We start from the raw sequence: 14,090 nt of genomic DNA, 5'->3' as shown, positions 1-14,090 counted from the left end.
ACCTCTCTGTGCCTCAGTTTTCTTGTTTGTAAAGCGAGGATACTAATAATACCTCACAGGGGCGTTGTGAGAATTAAATGAATTAAATATACGTAAAGAACTTAATATACAGTCTGGCACACAATGAGAATTCAATAAATGTTGACTATTTTTACTGATACATAGCTCTTTTCTAATGTGGTTATTTATTGCCAATAATAATTTTAGTCAAGTGAGTGATTCTTAAATTTGTCTGTCATTTGAAAGGTTAGCCTTTTTTCTGTTTAGGTATTTTCAAGATTGTGGAGGGTATATTCTATTTTTTGGAGTCCCAGGCCCCTACTCCCAGCTTGACTTACTTGTTTCATGTTCTTGTGTAGGCAGCTTATTTGGTGTCCTGAGTTATCTCATCTATGAGGGTATTTTATAGATCTTTTCAGCAGTTAAAAAATCTCATATTTGATTCTTTCTCTTTGTTCTGAAGCTAATATGTGCAGCTTAATGTATCTGTAATTAAGTTGCATAGGCTGTTAGGTTGTACCTGTTTTTCCTTCAACTGATGTTTCAATTTTAAACTTAGGAAATGGCATAAACCCCAAGGGAATGGTATAGCTCAGTTCGCTAACCTATTCTAAGAGAAGCTAACATTATACTGTAAACTCAGCTACAAGTTGGCAGAGCGTTACCTCTAGTGTAACTTGATTGAAACATAGATGTTGTTCAATTTAATCCCAGAAAAATAATGTATCCAAATGTTTTAAGAGATAAATCTAAGTTTGTGAAAATCACTTTTAGAGTTAGCAACCATACTGAAATTTATTTTTGGAATCCAGAACAAAGACTACAAAAATAGATGACTTTTATAATATTATATCATTTTCCTTCACTGACTATGTGAGATACTTAATTAAGTCTTCAGTGAATAGTGACTCAGCTATTCTGTTGCTTTGGAAATTTTTGCCTGTGAGCAAGTAACTCTGTGATACCTCAATTTATAACGGCAGTCAAAATGAAGATGAAATTTGTATTTTAATACATTTATTCTTAGATTTTCAGAAGCTCTCTCCTTTTCTGCGTACAGTAACTGCAGTAAGCAGCCCACTATGGGGGTCATTTTTTCTGTTATAGGATAAATTAGTAGAGTAACATTGCCAGGAAGCAAAAGACAGGAGTTTGACTCCTACAGTTAAATGACACAGTTACTTATAACAAATATTAGGTATTTTGCTCTAGTTGCAATAACTTGTTTATTAAACATACCTAGCTAACCCTCTTAACAAGAGAGTGTGCATCTTTTGGCTTGATGGGTAAAATCAGTCTGAGATAGCTTTGTGACCCACTGACAGAAGAAGGAGAGATCTTTGCTTGCTTTAGGGATTGGGTTTTAATTTAGGATGAGTTTTGCTTCTGTAAGTATAGATGTGGGAGAGTTCCTATCCTGCATGTCGAGTATCTTACTCTGTCTTCCCATAGATTTAACTCAATGCCTCCAAATTCTCCACCTATAATTTTTGTATCTTCTGCTACTTGGTTCATATTAATTACAAGGTGTTTCTGTTTCTCCCCCCATACTTTTCTTTCTGAATGTAAGAATTTATGAGCTTTTCCTTTAAACTTTAAATTTTGAGCTGTCTTTTGTGTTTGTTGGTTTGTTTCAGTTTTTAAAAATTCCACTTTTTATTATAGAAGAGACTGGTAACATGTTTGCTTCTGTGGAAGGACGTTGGGAAACTGTGGGACATTGAGAAGAAGATGTACTTTTTACTGTACCACTGGACCTATGGAACCCATTATGTTTTTTCCCCCATCTTTTTAAACTTAATTTAATAGCATAGCATAAACACGTTTACAAACTGTTTGTTTTATGAGCTTTATTCCTTTTAAAGTTGAGAACAGAGTTTCTTAAAGTTGACCATAAATGTTCTGTTGAAGGCATAGTAATAGATTTACAGTCTACCTTTAAATTTACTTGATCCATGAATTTCAGAATGTGGTGGCTCATTACAGTAGAGATGGTGGCCTAACTCTTCTAAAGGTGGTTTGGGATCAACTGTAGCAAACTAGACTGTACTCTCAATTTCTTTTCTCACTTCAACATCAGTTTCTTTCAGTTCTTTAACACTAGCAGTATTGATTGCTGCGTTCTGTTCTATCTTGGAGAAGCTTAATAGTGTCACTCTTCTTACTTGAGTTTCTTCTTGTGTACAGTAACTGACTCCAAGATCACTCGTACTGTGTCCTTCATAATGGTGAGTCTGCCGCTCATATGATCCCCTGTACAGATCTGCACTCTTTGTTGCCTCCTGGCCACATAAAACGTCCATTCCATCTGACATTAGCGCAGGAGTAAAATTGACTTTCTTTTAGTAATCAGTGCTGGCTGTTGCTCTCTCAACAGATGCTCCCATCCCATAGTGGTTTTTCTTACAGACGAGAATAAACAGTGCTTTCCACAAAGTTGCCGTATTGTAAGCTTCAAATATAAAATCAAACAGACCTTGTTTTTTCCATTATACAATTGGCCCTCCCTATCCATGGGTTATGCATCTATGGATTCAACCAACCCACAGATTGAAAATATTTGAAGAAAAGAATTCCAGAAAGTTCCTAAAAGAGAAACTTGAATTTGCCATGCACCAGCAACTATTCACATAACATTTACATCATATTAGGTATTATGAGTAATCTAGAGATCATTTAAAGTATACGGGGAGGATATGTGTAGGGTTGTATGCAGATATTATACTGTTTTATATAAGGGACTTGAGCATCTGAGAATTTTGGTATCCATGGGTGTCCTGAAACCAGTCCCCCTTGGATACTGAGGATTGACTGTACTTAAAGGCCAGACCACTACCAGCTCCCAAAAGGACCCAAGCTCTGACAGGCCCTGGCCCCCATAGAAGTTCTTCGTGTACATGTTTATTAATCCTACTTTTCCCTTAGCACAACCTTCTCCTTGACCTATAAACTGCAAATTTCTGGGACAGGAAGTCTATAAGTAAAACTAAAGCCATGAACCTAGTAGGTATGTATTTATCCTAACCATAATTCCCCCACAAGCTTCTTGACATTACAAAAGTGGTAGAAACCATGAATAAGTTTCTGTTTAATTACATTGGCAAACAGTATGTATCACCCTGTAGTGTTTGAGTTTCTCTTCACTACCGAGCGCTGTTGTGACAGGAGGGCTCTCTTCTTACCCATGAAGGTCATATTTCTTAATTTCAAATGTATCATCATTTGCAAAGTTACAGGATGCCACCAGCTTTCTGCTAGCCAAGACCTGCAGAAAATGGTATCTTCTTCCTGAGTGTAGACTCTAGTGGTGGCAGCGATACTGTAAAGCTCTAACACTGGGCCATAGGCACACAGGCATTTTTTAAGAGTGCGTAGTATTTATGGATGGGCTGTAATTTTCTTAACTGTTCTTCCATTGTTGAATATTTACATAGTTTCCATCTTTTAAAACTATTATAGATTTGGCTTTGCTGAATATCTTTATACCTAGATCTTTAGTTAAATTTTTTATTACGTCTTTAGGCTGGATTCTCATAAGTGAATCAAAGAGGGCATTTTTGAAAGCTCCCGTGGTATACTTTGCCACACTGCTTTCTAGACAGGTTGTGCTGGTTTCTATACTTCCATGATCAGCTGGTGAAAATGTTTCTCTTACGTCACTCTTGGAAGCACTGAATACTTATTATTTAAAATACTTTCTGCTACTTTTATCAGTAATGAATTGAATCCCTTAAATTTTTATATTTCAAAGTTATTTAATATATATGTATGTATTTATTCTATTCATCCTTCCTCTGTTGATTGGCTGTTTTAAAAAGCTTTATTAAAGTATAATTTAAATTTCATAAAATTTACCCTTTGTAAAAATGAGCTGCATTTACTTGAAGTTAATGGTTTTTAGTAAATTTATAGTTTTGTAATCATCACCATAATCCAGTTGTAAAAGATTTCATCACCCCAGAAAGTTCTTTTGTGTTCATTTGCATCCAGTCCTCAGTTCCATATGCAGCCTTATGCAACTCCTGATCTGCTTTCTGTCTCTATAGATTTGCATATTCGAGAAATTTCAGATAACAAAATCATACAATATGTAAACATTTGTGTCTAGCTTCTTTCACTTAGCACTATGTTTCTGAAGTTCGTCAATTTTGTAGAATATCAATAGTTCATTCATTTTATTGCTGATAAATCTTATTTATTCAGTATGTTGATGGAGGTTTGCATTGCTTCCAATTTTGGTTATGAACAATGCTGCTAGGAACATTTGCATACAGTTCTTTGTGTCTTTTATTTCTGTTGGCTAGATACCTAGGTATAGAGTTGCTTGGAACCCATTACATTTTATATCATTACTTAGCCACAAAAGATTTTTTTTTTAAAGAATGAATGATAGCTCTATACTTGGGAAAAAACACAATTAAATGATATAAAAGAGTTAAACTGGAATGATTGAAGCAGGGAAGTGAAAAGTTCTAAAACATGCAGTATGTATAATAATGGAAACCACTGCAGGATTTATTGGTAAATAAGTAACTACTAGAGCCTAAAAGCAGCTGAAAGCCAAAAAAAAAAAAAAAAAAAAAAAGCAAAGAACGAATATCTAAATAAGCATTGAAAACTTTTGTTCTGTGAAAAATGGAGATGGTGTATCATTTGCATTCAGTAAGACAAAAAGTGAATATATATATAACACACAGACTGCCCTTTCCAATAAAGTCAACAAGATTATTGTAGATAAATAGGGTCAACCATGCAGTCATTTTGTTCAGGATGAATATATAGTAAACATTCATACTTGCTAGTAACCACAGAAATAATATCTTATAAATTGGTTATTACATTAAATTAGCAAAATCAAAATATCTAGTGCTAGAAAGGTTGTGATAGTGATGTTAGATTTGCATGTTGGTCTAGTTCAACACAAATGCATGTGCAAAGCAACATGGCAAAGCCTTTCCACATCTTTGGAGTATTAAGATTCTGAGGTAACTTTCGTTTTAGCTTCTTTAAATATATATTAAACTGTTTTAACAGTAAATTAATAAGGAAGGAAATAAACCAAAAGATAACAGCTGCTGATTTTCCCCATGTGCTGAAGTCCAGTCTGGTCATGCTTTCTCTACTCTGTCTCTGTGACTCACCCAAACTCTGGAGGCACTAACCCAACTCAGCTTTTTTTCTTTCTGGCCTAGAGAGCTGCATATGATCTGAATCCTGCTTTTCCAGCTTTGGCTAAATCCTGGATCCAGTTGTTCTTTAATCCTATGACTCACACCTTGGGAGTTACCCCCACCCCACTCCCAAGAAAATGCTTTTAACTTTCTCATTGTGAGTAAATAATTCTGTTACATCTTTTCTGTGCTTTACTGATTTTGCTTGAGTGCTCATCTGAAAATATGCTTCCGGCTGATTTTTTTTTTTTTTTTAAGTTCTTTGCAGAGTTCTTCTGTATGGGTGGGACCAAACACTTATGAGTCACTCTTAGTACAGTACAGTACAGCCAGCCAAGAGTAAGTGAATTTTCAGTTTGACAAATTATCTGCCAAAAAGTGATAAAGTGGATAAAGTAGAGCTAAAATCAAGAAACACAAATTGATCTTTGCTCTGTTTATTTCTCCCTGTATCTTTCAAGTTATCTTTTTTCTTCTGATGTCAAAAATTCTTTCCACTTGTTTTTATTGTATTGGTAATATTTTTCTGACAAATTTTTATTGTATTGGTAATATTTTTCCCTAAGTACTAGCATTACAGGTTTCTATATCATCCATACTTAAATACTTTTCCTTGTTAGATAAGGCTGTTAGATTTTTATATTGTTAGTTGAGTTTATGTAAAGCCGTAGTTGAAGTATGATATAACAATCAAGAAATCAGGAATGATAAAAAGTAAAAAAATTTGCCTGTTCATTTCATTATACTTGACAATAATTTTTCATTTATTAAATACATTACTAATTTTCTTTGTATAGAGCAACCATAAATACTCTTCTACTAAAACTGTAAGTAATCTACTATAGGTAGTGGTACAAGTATCTTTAGTTCCTTGAGTCTTTTCCATTCAGATTGGCTTGACTACTTAGGGACCTCAAGAAGAGACAACCTGTAGGTTCTACAAATTTTTGAAAAATTAATACAAAAGAATTGGAAAGTCCAGACTTTCTTTTCCGGTGATTTGACTTTTCTTAATCTTCTCTGATAATCCGCAAATGTATTCAGGTCACTACAGCATCTCTTTTTATACTGGTTACAGGTATTAGTCCTTGGCTGTTTCCGTGTCCTCTTGGTTATTTTTTTTCCTGATTTTTTTTTTAATACCTTTCTGACTGTTCTGTCTGAAATTCCTTCAAGCATTTTGTCCACACATTTCTCCATAAAATTTTTGTATTTCTAAAATTTCAATCATTATTTTCCTTGTAAATGTTATTTTTGGATCATCTCATATATTACAGTAATTTTAATTACCACTCAAATTCTGATGCCTCTCAGATATCTTGAGCCCTAGGGTCTGAGTTTTCTACCTCCTGCCTGCTTGCATTTATTCATTTGGATGTCCTATAGAGACTTCAAAAACAATATATCCCAGACTGAAATGAATCATTCACTGCCCCCTCCTCAGTATTTCCAAATATAGATAATAGCATCCTTATCTGGCCAGTAGCTCAAACTAGAAACTGCTGCTTTCTACACTGAGTACATAGGATCTGTCACTAAGTCCCTTTCAACTACTTCTATCACTGTCCGGTTTAGGGCCTTATTATGTATTTCAATAGTCTCATAACTAGTTTCCTTGCCTTCAGTCTAGTACCCCTCAAGCCATTCCCTCCCTGACTAAAATGTCAGTTTGATCTTAGTATTTCCCTGCCTAAACCCCGTAGTGTGGCAGGTCCCCTATCATCTGTATGATAAAGGTTGTACTGCATAATGTGTCTTAGAATGCTTGATGACTGCTTACATCTTCAGCCTGATTTCTTGTGCTTCACGTGCCCCTCCCCGCACTCCGTTGTTTGTCACTTGTATTTGCTCATGCTGTTTCAGTCCCCTCCCCTCTCATCCTGACTCACTTTTACTCAGCCTTTATGACTCAGTGTGGAGCAGTTCTTTCAGGAAGCCTTTTCTAAATCCTCAGGATTGGACCAAGTGCCCTTTCTCTCTACTGGCTTATTCTTGTTATTATATGAAACGATGTGATTTTTTTTCTCTTATTATAAAAATTATCCTGACCCCACTTTTCCTTCTAGTTACTGCTTGTTTCTTTGCTTCTCTTTAGAGCAAAACTCCTTGAAAGATCTGTTTATATGTGTGCTTTCTCATTTCTCTCCATCCATTTTCTCTCAAATAACTCTGGTCAGGCTTTCATCCTCCACTCCATCCACAGGTTTCTTGTGCAGGTCATCAGTGGCTTCCAGGTTGCTATTTTCATTGGTCATTTCTTGTTCTTAACCGTCCTTGATCTTTCAGCGTCATTTGACAAAGTTGATCTCTCCCACATTCTTGGAAAACATCATTCACAGTGGCTTCTAAGAACATACCACTTCCCTTGGTTCTCCTCATACTTCACTGGCCATCTTTTAAATTTGCTTTGCTTGGTCTTCATCTCCATGACCTTTAAACTTTGAACTGCTCCAAGGCTCTGTCCTTGATCCCCTTGTCTATCTGTACTTGCTTTCTTGATGATGTCATCCTGACTCTCGACTTTAAATTCTTTGTGTATGCTGAGGACAGCCAAATTTTTATATCAAACTTAGGCTTTTTTCCTGGACCCTAGACCATATCCAGCTGCCTTTTTGACATTTCCCCCTGATATCTAACATACACCTCAAATTTAGTATGTCCAAAGCTGAACTCCTGAGACCTCCCCAAACTCAATAAAAAAAATTCCTTACCTTCAGCCCTCCCCGTTCCCGTAGAGGGAACTATGGTTGACCCTTCTATAGTATAAGTTTGAACTGTGCAGGTCCATTTGTGTGCAGATTTTTTTCATAGTGAATACTACAGTACTGCATGATCTGCGGTTGTTTGACTCCCTGGGTATGTAACTGCGTATACAAAGGAACTGGGTATCCAGAGGGCCAACTGTAAGTTAAACGTTATACTCAGATTTTCGACTGCATGGAGGGGTTGGTGCCTCTCAACCCAGCGTTGTTCAAGGGTTAGCTGTACAACCTTCTAAGTTGCTGGGGTCAAAATCTTTGGTATTCTTCTTGACTCCTTTTTTTCATATTTTTACATCATCTGTCAGAAAATCTTGTGCTGTGGAATTATCATTGTGTATATGTGTGTGTGTGTTGTGTTGTATAAAAGGTTAATGTCATGCTTGTCCAGTTTTATAGCATTGTTTTATTTTAGGGCAGAGATTCTAAAGACCATAGTTATACCAGATCCCTTGATTTGAATCCCGCCCTCCTCCTTCCCATAAAGAACGCTGGTGGGTTGCTGAAGCTCTTCTATTCAGAACTGAGTCCTGTGGTCTGAAAGAGCAAGGAGCAAAGTGAGTTGTTAACGCTCTTTTAAGTACATTTCAAAAATCAGTGATTTTACTTCTGAAGTCTGTTCTTCTACATAGGCAAGGTGAAGACTAGTTTATTAATAACCCTTTCAATTTTATTGAACTGCTTTTCTCTTTGATTTCTCTTGATGTTTACCTCTCTTTGTTCTGGCAGATTCTGTTTTGGAGTGTTTTTCTCTCATTGTGTACATTTGTCTCTGGTTTTTGTTTGTTTGTTTGTTTGTTTCTTCTTTTCATCTTCCACTTTCTTCCACTAAATGACGATAATGTGGAATTGAAGATTTGTTAGGTTTATTGAATAAAGTTTTATATCTTTCTTAATTTTAAACTTTAACTCTTTAAGATTTCTTCTTTGTGAAGATAAGCACTGTGAACAGTTTGTATATGTTCTTTCTGATTTTTGTTTTCTAATGGTGTATTAGCATATCGTTCTTTTTATAAAAAGGGATCGTTGTATATCTTGATATATTTTAATATCAGTACCCATACCACTACTTCATTATTTTTGATGATTGTGATGTCTGATATTTAATCAGATAATACAGTATGGCTGGACATTAGTAGTTACCAGTTTTTAACTTCTACTAACTTTGCTTCAGTGAACATGCTTATGGATTTGCCATTATATATGTGTGTATTTCAGTGTTTTTATAGGTTAGATTCCTGGGTGTAGACTTACTCACTCAAAGAATATGAACATTTAAAACTTCAATAAGGACTGCTGAATTATTTTTCAAAAATATAGCAGTTTACACTCTCATGCCCAGTGTATGAGAGTGCTCTTTCTCCCCATTTTTTCCTAGTGCCAGGTATCACTATTCTTAATCTTTGCCAAACTGATATTGGCCACTTTGATAATTGCCCATCTTCCTGAGCTTTTAGGTCTATTGTGAGTTTTGGAGTTAGATGCTTATTTGCCCCTTCTCATACATTTTTGTCTGTCTTTCTCTTTTTTTAAAAAACAGAAAGTTCAAATATTATAGGAGGGTGTGATGGGAAAACCTCTGCCTCTGCCTAGTACTTTCTAGGGTGTCCTAAGGACATTTTGAGTTTTGAACGGAGTGAGTTACAGTCTTCCGTGAGCATTATTCCATGACTTGACTGGATTTCTAACTCTGTCACTCAGGGCCAGGGGTATAGTAGGGCTCTGGTTTAGAAATGGAACTGTGACATCTTTAAATATCAGTTGGCTTAATATACTCAGAAGTTAGGTCACACTGTTGAGTGAGCTGTAGATTGCTAATCTATGTAATATATTCTAAGTGTATTTACATATACCTGAGAGTAGTAATTCCGTTTTGATATAACTTTGATTAGGGAATCCCCTGATCCATATTGTTATATGTGTTTCATATTTTCAAAAATGGTTTTCAGTCTATGCTGTGAGTCAGAGCTTAGCTGCTTTCCTTCTGTGCACAGGTTGTGGTTATTTATGGTAATATTCACGTGTAATGGGGCAATGGCATGCTATTTTTAACACCTGTATGTGTTAGAGTTCAGCTGTTACTTATCTATTTATATCTCTATCAGCTGTTTACTGTTTAAGTAATTAATTGGCAAATTATTTTTTAAGTACCTTAATTTAAGAAAGGTTATAAAGAAAAAGGCATAAAAAAAGTCTTGCAGCAGTTCCCTGACTGAAGGAAGTCAGATTATATGTTTATGCATATTCTATGAATTTAGCAATAATAGCTGCCATTTGTTTAGCAGTTACTATATACAAATACTGTGCTAAATACCTTACATGCTTAGCATCATTTAACCTTTACAACACTCTGAGGTTCGTTCTGATATTATCCTCAATTTATAAATAGGGATTTATAAATAACCCTTTATAACTAAAGGGATGCTCAGAGAGGTTAAATAATACATTCAAGGTGACACAGTAAGTTACAAGGTGATGGAACTGGAATTCAAACCTTTAATGTATGTTCTATTCCATATAGCATATTGTTATTTGGATGTAATACAGTTTGGCCTAACCTATGTTAAGTCAAAGCTTTATAGCTTCCATTCTAGAGTATGAATTATTTCATTTATTCATACTGCATTTAAAAAAAAATCATTTGTTTCTTGTGCCTGTTGGAACTTTCTAACAGGGAATGAATGTTATAGATTAGAAAAGATGGAATTATAGTGCTATTCAAAGTGTGATTTGGACATAGAGGTTTGGGCTTAACTTGGAATAAAGCCCTGAGTCTCTGATTTAGGTGTTTATTTATTGAGAAATATTATCTGAGAAAGAAATCTTATTTGTTAAGATGTTTAAACTGGCTTCAGAAAGAAAAATAGGCTCTTAGCAAGTAAAGAGTGTGGGTGGGTGGAAGCAAGAGCTTTTCAGGTTTATGAACAGCATAAACAGACATCAGGCCTGGAGCTTGTGTAGGGAATTGCTAGTAGTTAAGCAGGGATAGAAAGGATGGTGCTTTTAGGAAGAGTGGAAAATCAGGTATGTTAGGGTGATTGGGGTCATTTTGAAAGATTTGAAAGTTATCACAGTTCTTAGACTTAATTTTGAAGGCAGTGGAGGGTGAACAGCCATTTTATAAAGAGAAACAAAGTGATCAGGTTTATATTTTAGGAAATAAATGTAGCATCAGTGTGGAGGGTGAAGACTGGAATTACAGCCATCACCTTTGCAATGGTTGTAAGCCTGGGTTAGAGGAACAGTAATGGGGAGGGAAAAGCAATGTGGAATTGAGAGATTATTCTGAATCAGAATTTGTAGGAATTGGTGATATATTTGATGTCCTATGGGGATATTGACATTATTTCTACTGATAGTATTTGTTATTATTAAGTTTTGCGTTTGCTCTAAGTGGCTTTGAAAAGTCACCTTTTCATTCTATTTGTAGTAGCAGATGGCTGAATTCCTGCCCGGAGGTGTTCAGGAAATGGTGGGTAAATGATGGAAGGAGTCTGGGCTGTAAATATCTCACTCATGAAATATTTATTTAAAACGCCTATTTGATGCCTATTCAGCAGGCATTTTGCTGAGGGCTAGGGATATCACTGAGATAAAGGGGTATCACTTATCCTGATCATCAAGGGATTCGCTATAATTGTGAGGTGTCTAATAGGCCTTGTTTGCCATTTTTACTTTCTATGTAATCTTTGGGTGTGTGATTTAACCCCTTACCCTGTCTGTTCATGTGGGATACTGCTTATCTGATAGTATTCTGAGGTTCAGATAAGGTCTTGTGTGTAAAATGCCTAGCACAGTCCCTGGCATAAGCAAATGCTTGTTCCCTTTTAGTAATCTGCCACAGACATGGAAGATGGAAAACTCAAATGTATCAGGATTGTGTGTCAAGTAGGTGGTAGAAGGTAGTGAATGCATTTTTAAAAGAAATTTTAAAAGGTTACCTTTCCTGATGATTTGGCGTCAGAAGACTTGATTGCTGTTATTTTATTGTGACTATAGATAGGTTACTTGGCTTGTGTGTCAGCCTCAATTTGCTGATCTATAAAATGAACAGAATCTTTCCTCTTTCACGTGATGATTGGTAGAAACATTAGAAATAGTGGGATGAAATGACCAGACAAATATAAATAGCATAGAAAAATGGTTAAGATTAAAAAGTTTATTAATTCTAGCTTGGGAGGCCCTTATGCAGGTTATTTAACCTCTTTTAGTTCTTATTTCTTTATCTATGGTATAGGGATAATAACATCTACCTCACAGGACTGTTTTAAAAAAAATAAGTGGAAAAAAAAAGCATGGAAAGTGGTTTATCCAAGCATACAGTAAGCACTTGAAAACTTGTGATTATTGTAAATTATATGGTATCCTTTTGACACTGTTGAACAATTAACTCTTCTTTGTTTGGATTTGCTCTATGGTTAAAATTTCTGCTGAATTCTGGATATAAGTGATTTTGCTTTTCAAAGTAGTGAAAGAAATCAACGATCCTTTTAAAAGAAAACTTCACAATGGCTTCAACTTGGCCCTTAAAGTTTCCCTCCGAAAAATGTTTAAGCCATAAATAGAGGTGGAATTTGAATGTGGTGCTTTCTGTTGTTAAATTTCAGTTCAAAATTTAAAAAAGAATTAGTGACTCCTAATTGGAGGCATTATCTCCTCATCCTGAGAAGCAGTGGATGTCATAAGGAATATTGGGAATAGACTATGTTTGAACATCTGAATCATGTAGGGGCAGGAAAATGGGAGCCTCATCACTATACTCAACCCTGTAAGGGATTTATTTTCTTTTGTCTCAATAATCATTTCCCATCTCAGTCAAAATGATTGTTTCATAAATTACATCATTATTATTTCTATATATTTACTTATAATTCTCAGTGGCTTTGTGGCTTTTCTCTTTGAAAGTACAATTATTATTATAATTTTTAAAGAACTCACCTGTGGATGTGTGAATTGTCAAAACCTTGAGGAGAGAAGTCTCTTGAAGAATTAACTATCATTAAAAATGAGGAGACATGAGTAAAGACCAAGGTGTTTTAAACATTAAAATTATATGCCAACCTGAGTTGTTGTGCTTAAAGAATGGAAAAGGCCATCATAATTATTTTCATTGCTTTATTAATAGCATTTTGAAAGATGAATGTTCTTTTGAGGGGCAGATGTACTCTTTGCATTTTTTAACATATCCATTGAATTTGCTTGCCAGATAAATTGTTTTATGTGTGGGCAGGTTTTTTTTTTTTTTTTTTCCCTAAATAAGATCTAGATTCCTGTTTTGTGAATTTTGCCTATCTTTAATGGAAAAAAGTTTGTTTAGTTTCTCCCTCTCCCCTACTTCTTAGTGACTGTATAAATCAGTGTCGACTATCCTTAGATCAAGCACATTGTATCCATTTTAAACAATATATAGGGCTACATTCTTTAAAGATAGTTACCTTGTTCTATATTACCCACAAATGTGATCACAATGATTTCCTTTTGTGGCGAACAAGACAATTATTCTATGGGTAAGTGTTTTTAACTATCAGAGATAAAAAGTGGTGGTGCAATTATTTTGTTATTGTTTCTGCTGATCTCAGGATGGTTTAAGCTAACGTTTTATAAGGAAAATGACGACCTATAAAGGATAGTCAGAGTATTGTGTATTAAAAATATCACAGTATCCCTTTTTTGTACCTTGAATATGGTAAAATATATGGCATTTTAATAAATATGTATTTATTTTAAATATTGAAATTAAAATCTCCGGATCTAAAAGTCTTGAGTTTGGAATCACTAATCTGTTCTTTAATTACCTAAGTAGGCACTTCAGAGACAAAGTTGAATGCATCTTGCTGTGATTAACAGATCATGAGAGGAGAAAATTACCAAGATTTGCTTGTCAAACTGTCAGTTTTGGGATGTAGGAAGTAAATTAATCTCCTCCAAATTAGAATTTGGGTTAGGCTTTTGGTAGCCTCACATCTCAGAACTGTAATGTTCTGATGATATGTTTGTTTGGTATCTTGCTGAGATTCAGAAATCTAATTTACTTTGTCTTGAATTCTCAGTGAAGGATCGTCATAATTTGTTTGCATATTTAAGAAGGGTGTAATCATTCTAGCTGTGCTTTGTATGTTTTGTAATGTTCCCATTAAATTAAAAAAAAATCCTCCTTCCC

The 14,090-nt window shown here is 35.0% G+C and overlaps 1 protein-coding gene and 1 pseudogene across 33 annotated transcripts in view; one reads left to right on the top strand and one right to left on the bottom strand.

Moving 5' to 3' along the window:
* SLMAP (sarcolemma associated protein) overlaps nucleotides 1-14,090 on the top strand; it is a 121,842-nt gene that overhangs the window by 27,961 nt on the left and 79,791 nt on the right. The window lies entirely within an intron of this gene.
* On the bottom strand, nucleotides 1,926-2,899 carry LOC141573737 (pyruvate dehydrogenase E1 component subunit alpha, somatic form, mitochondrial-like; annotated as a pseudogene).

Source organism: Camelus bactrianus, chromosome 17 (assembly GCF_048773025.1).
Source record: "Camelus bactrianus isolate YW-2024 breed Bactrian camel chromosome 17, ASM4877302v1, whole genome shotgun sequence".
In the NCBI taxonomy this organism is placed as follows: domain Eukaryota; kingdom Metazoa; phylum Chordata; class Mammalia; order Artiodactyla; family Camelidae; genus Camelus; species Camelus bactrianus.
Note: the sequence above shows the minus strand (reverse complement) of the source record. Positions and strands in the feature narration are given on the sequence as shown.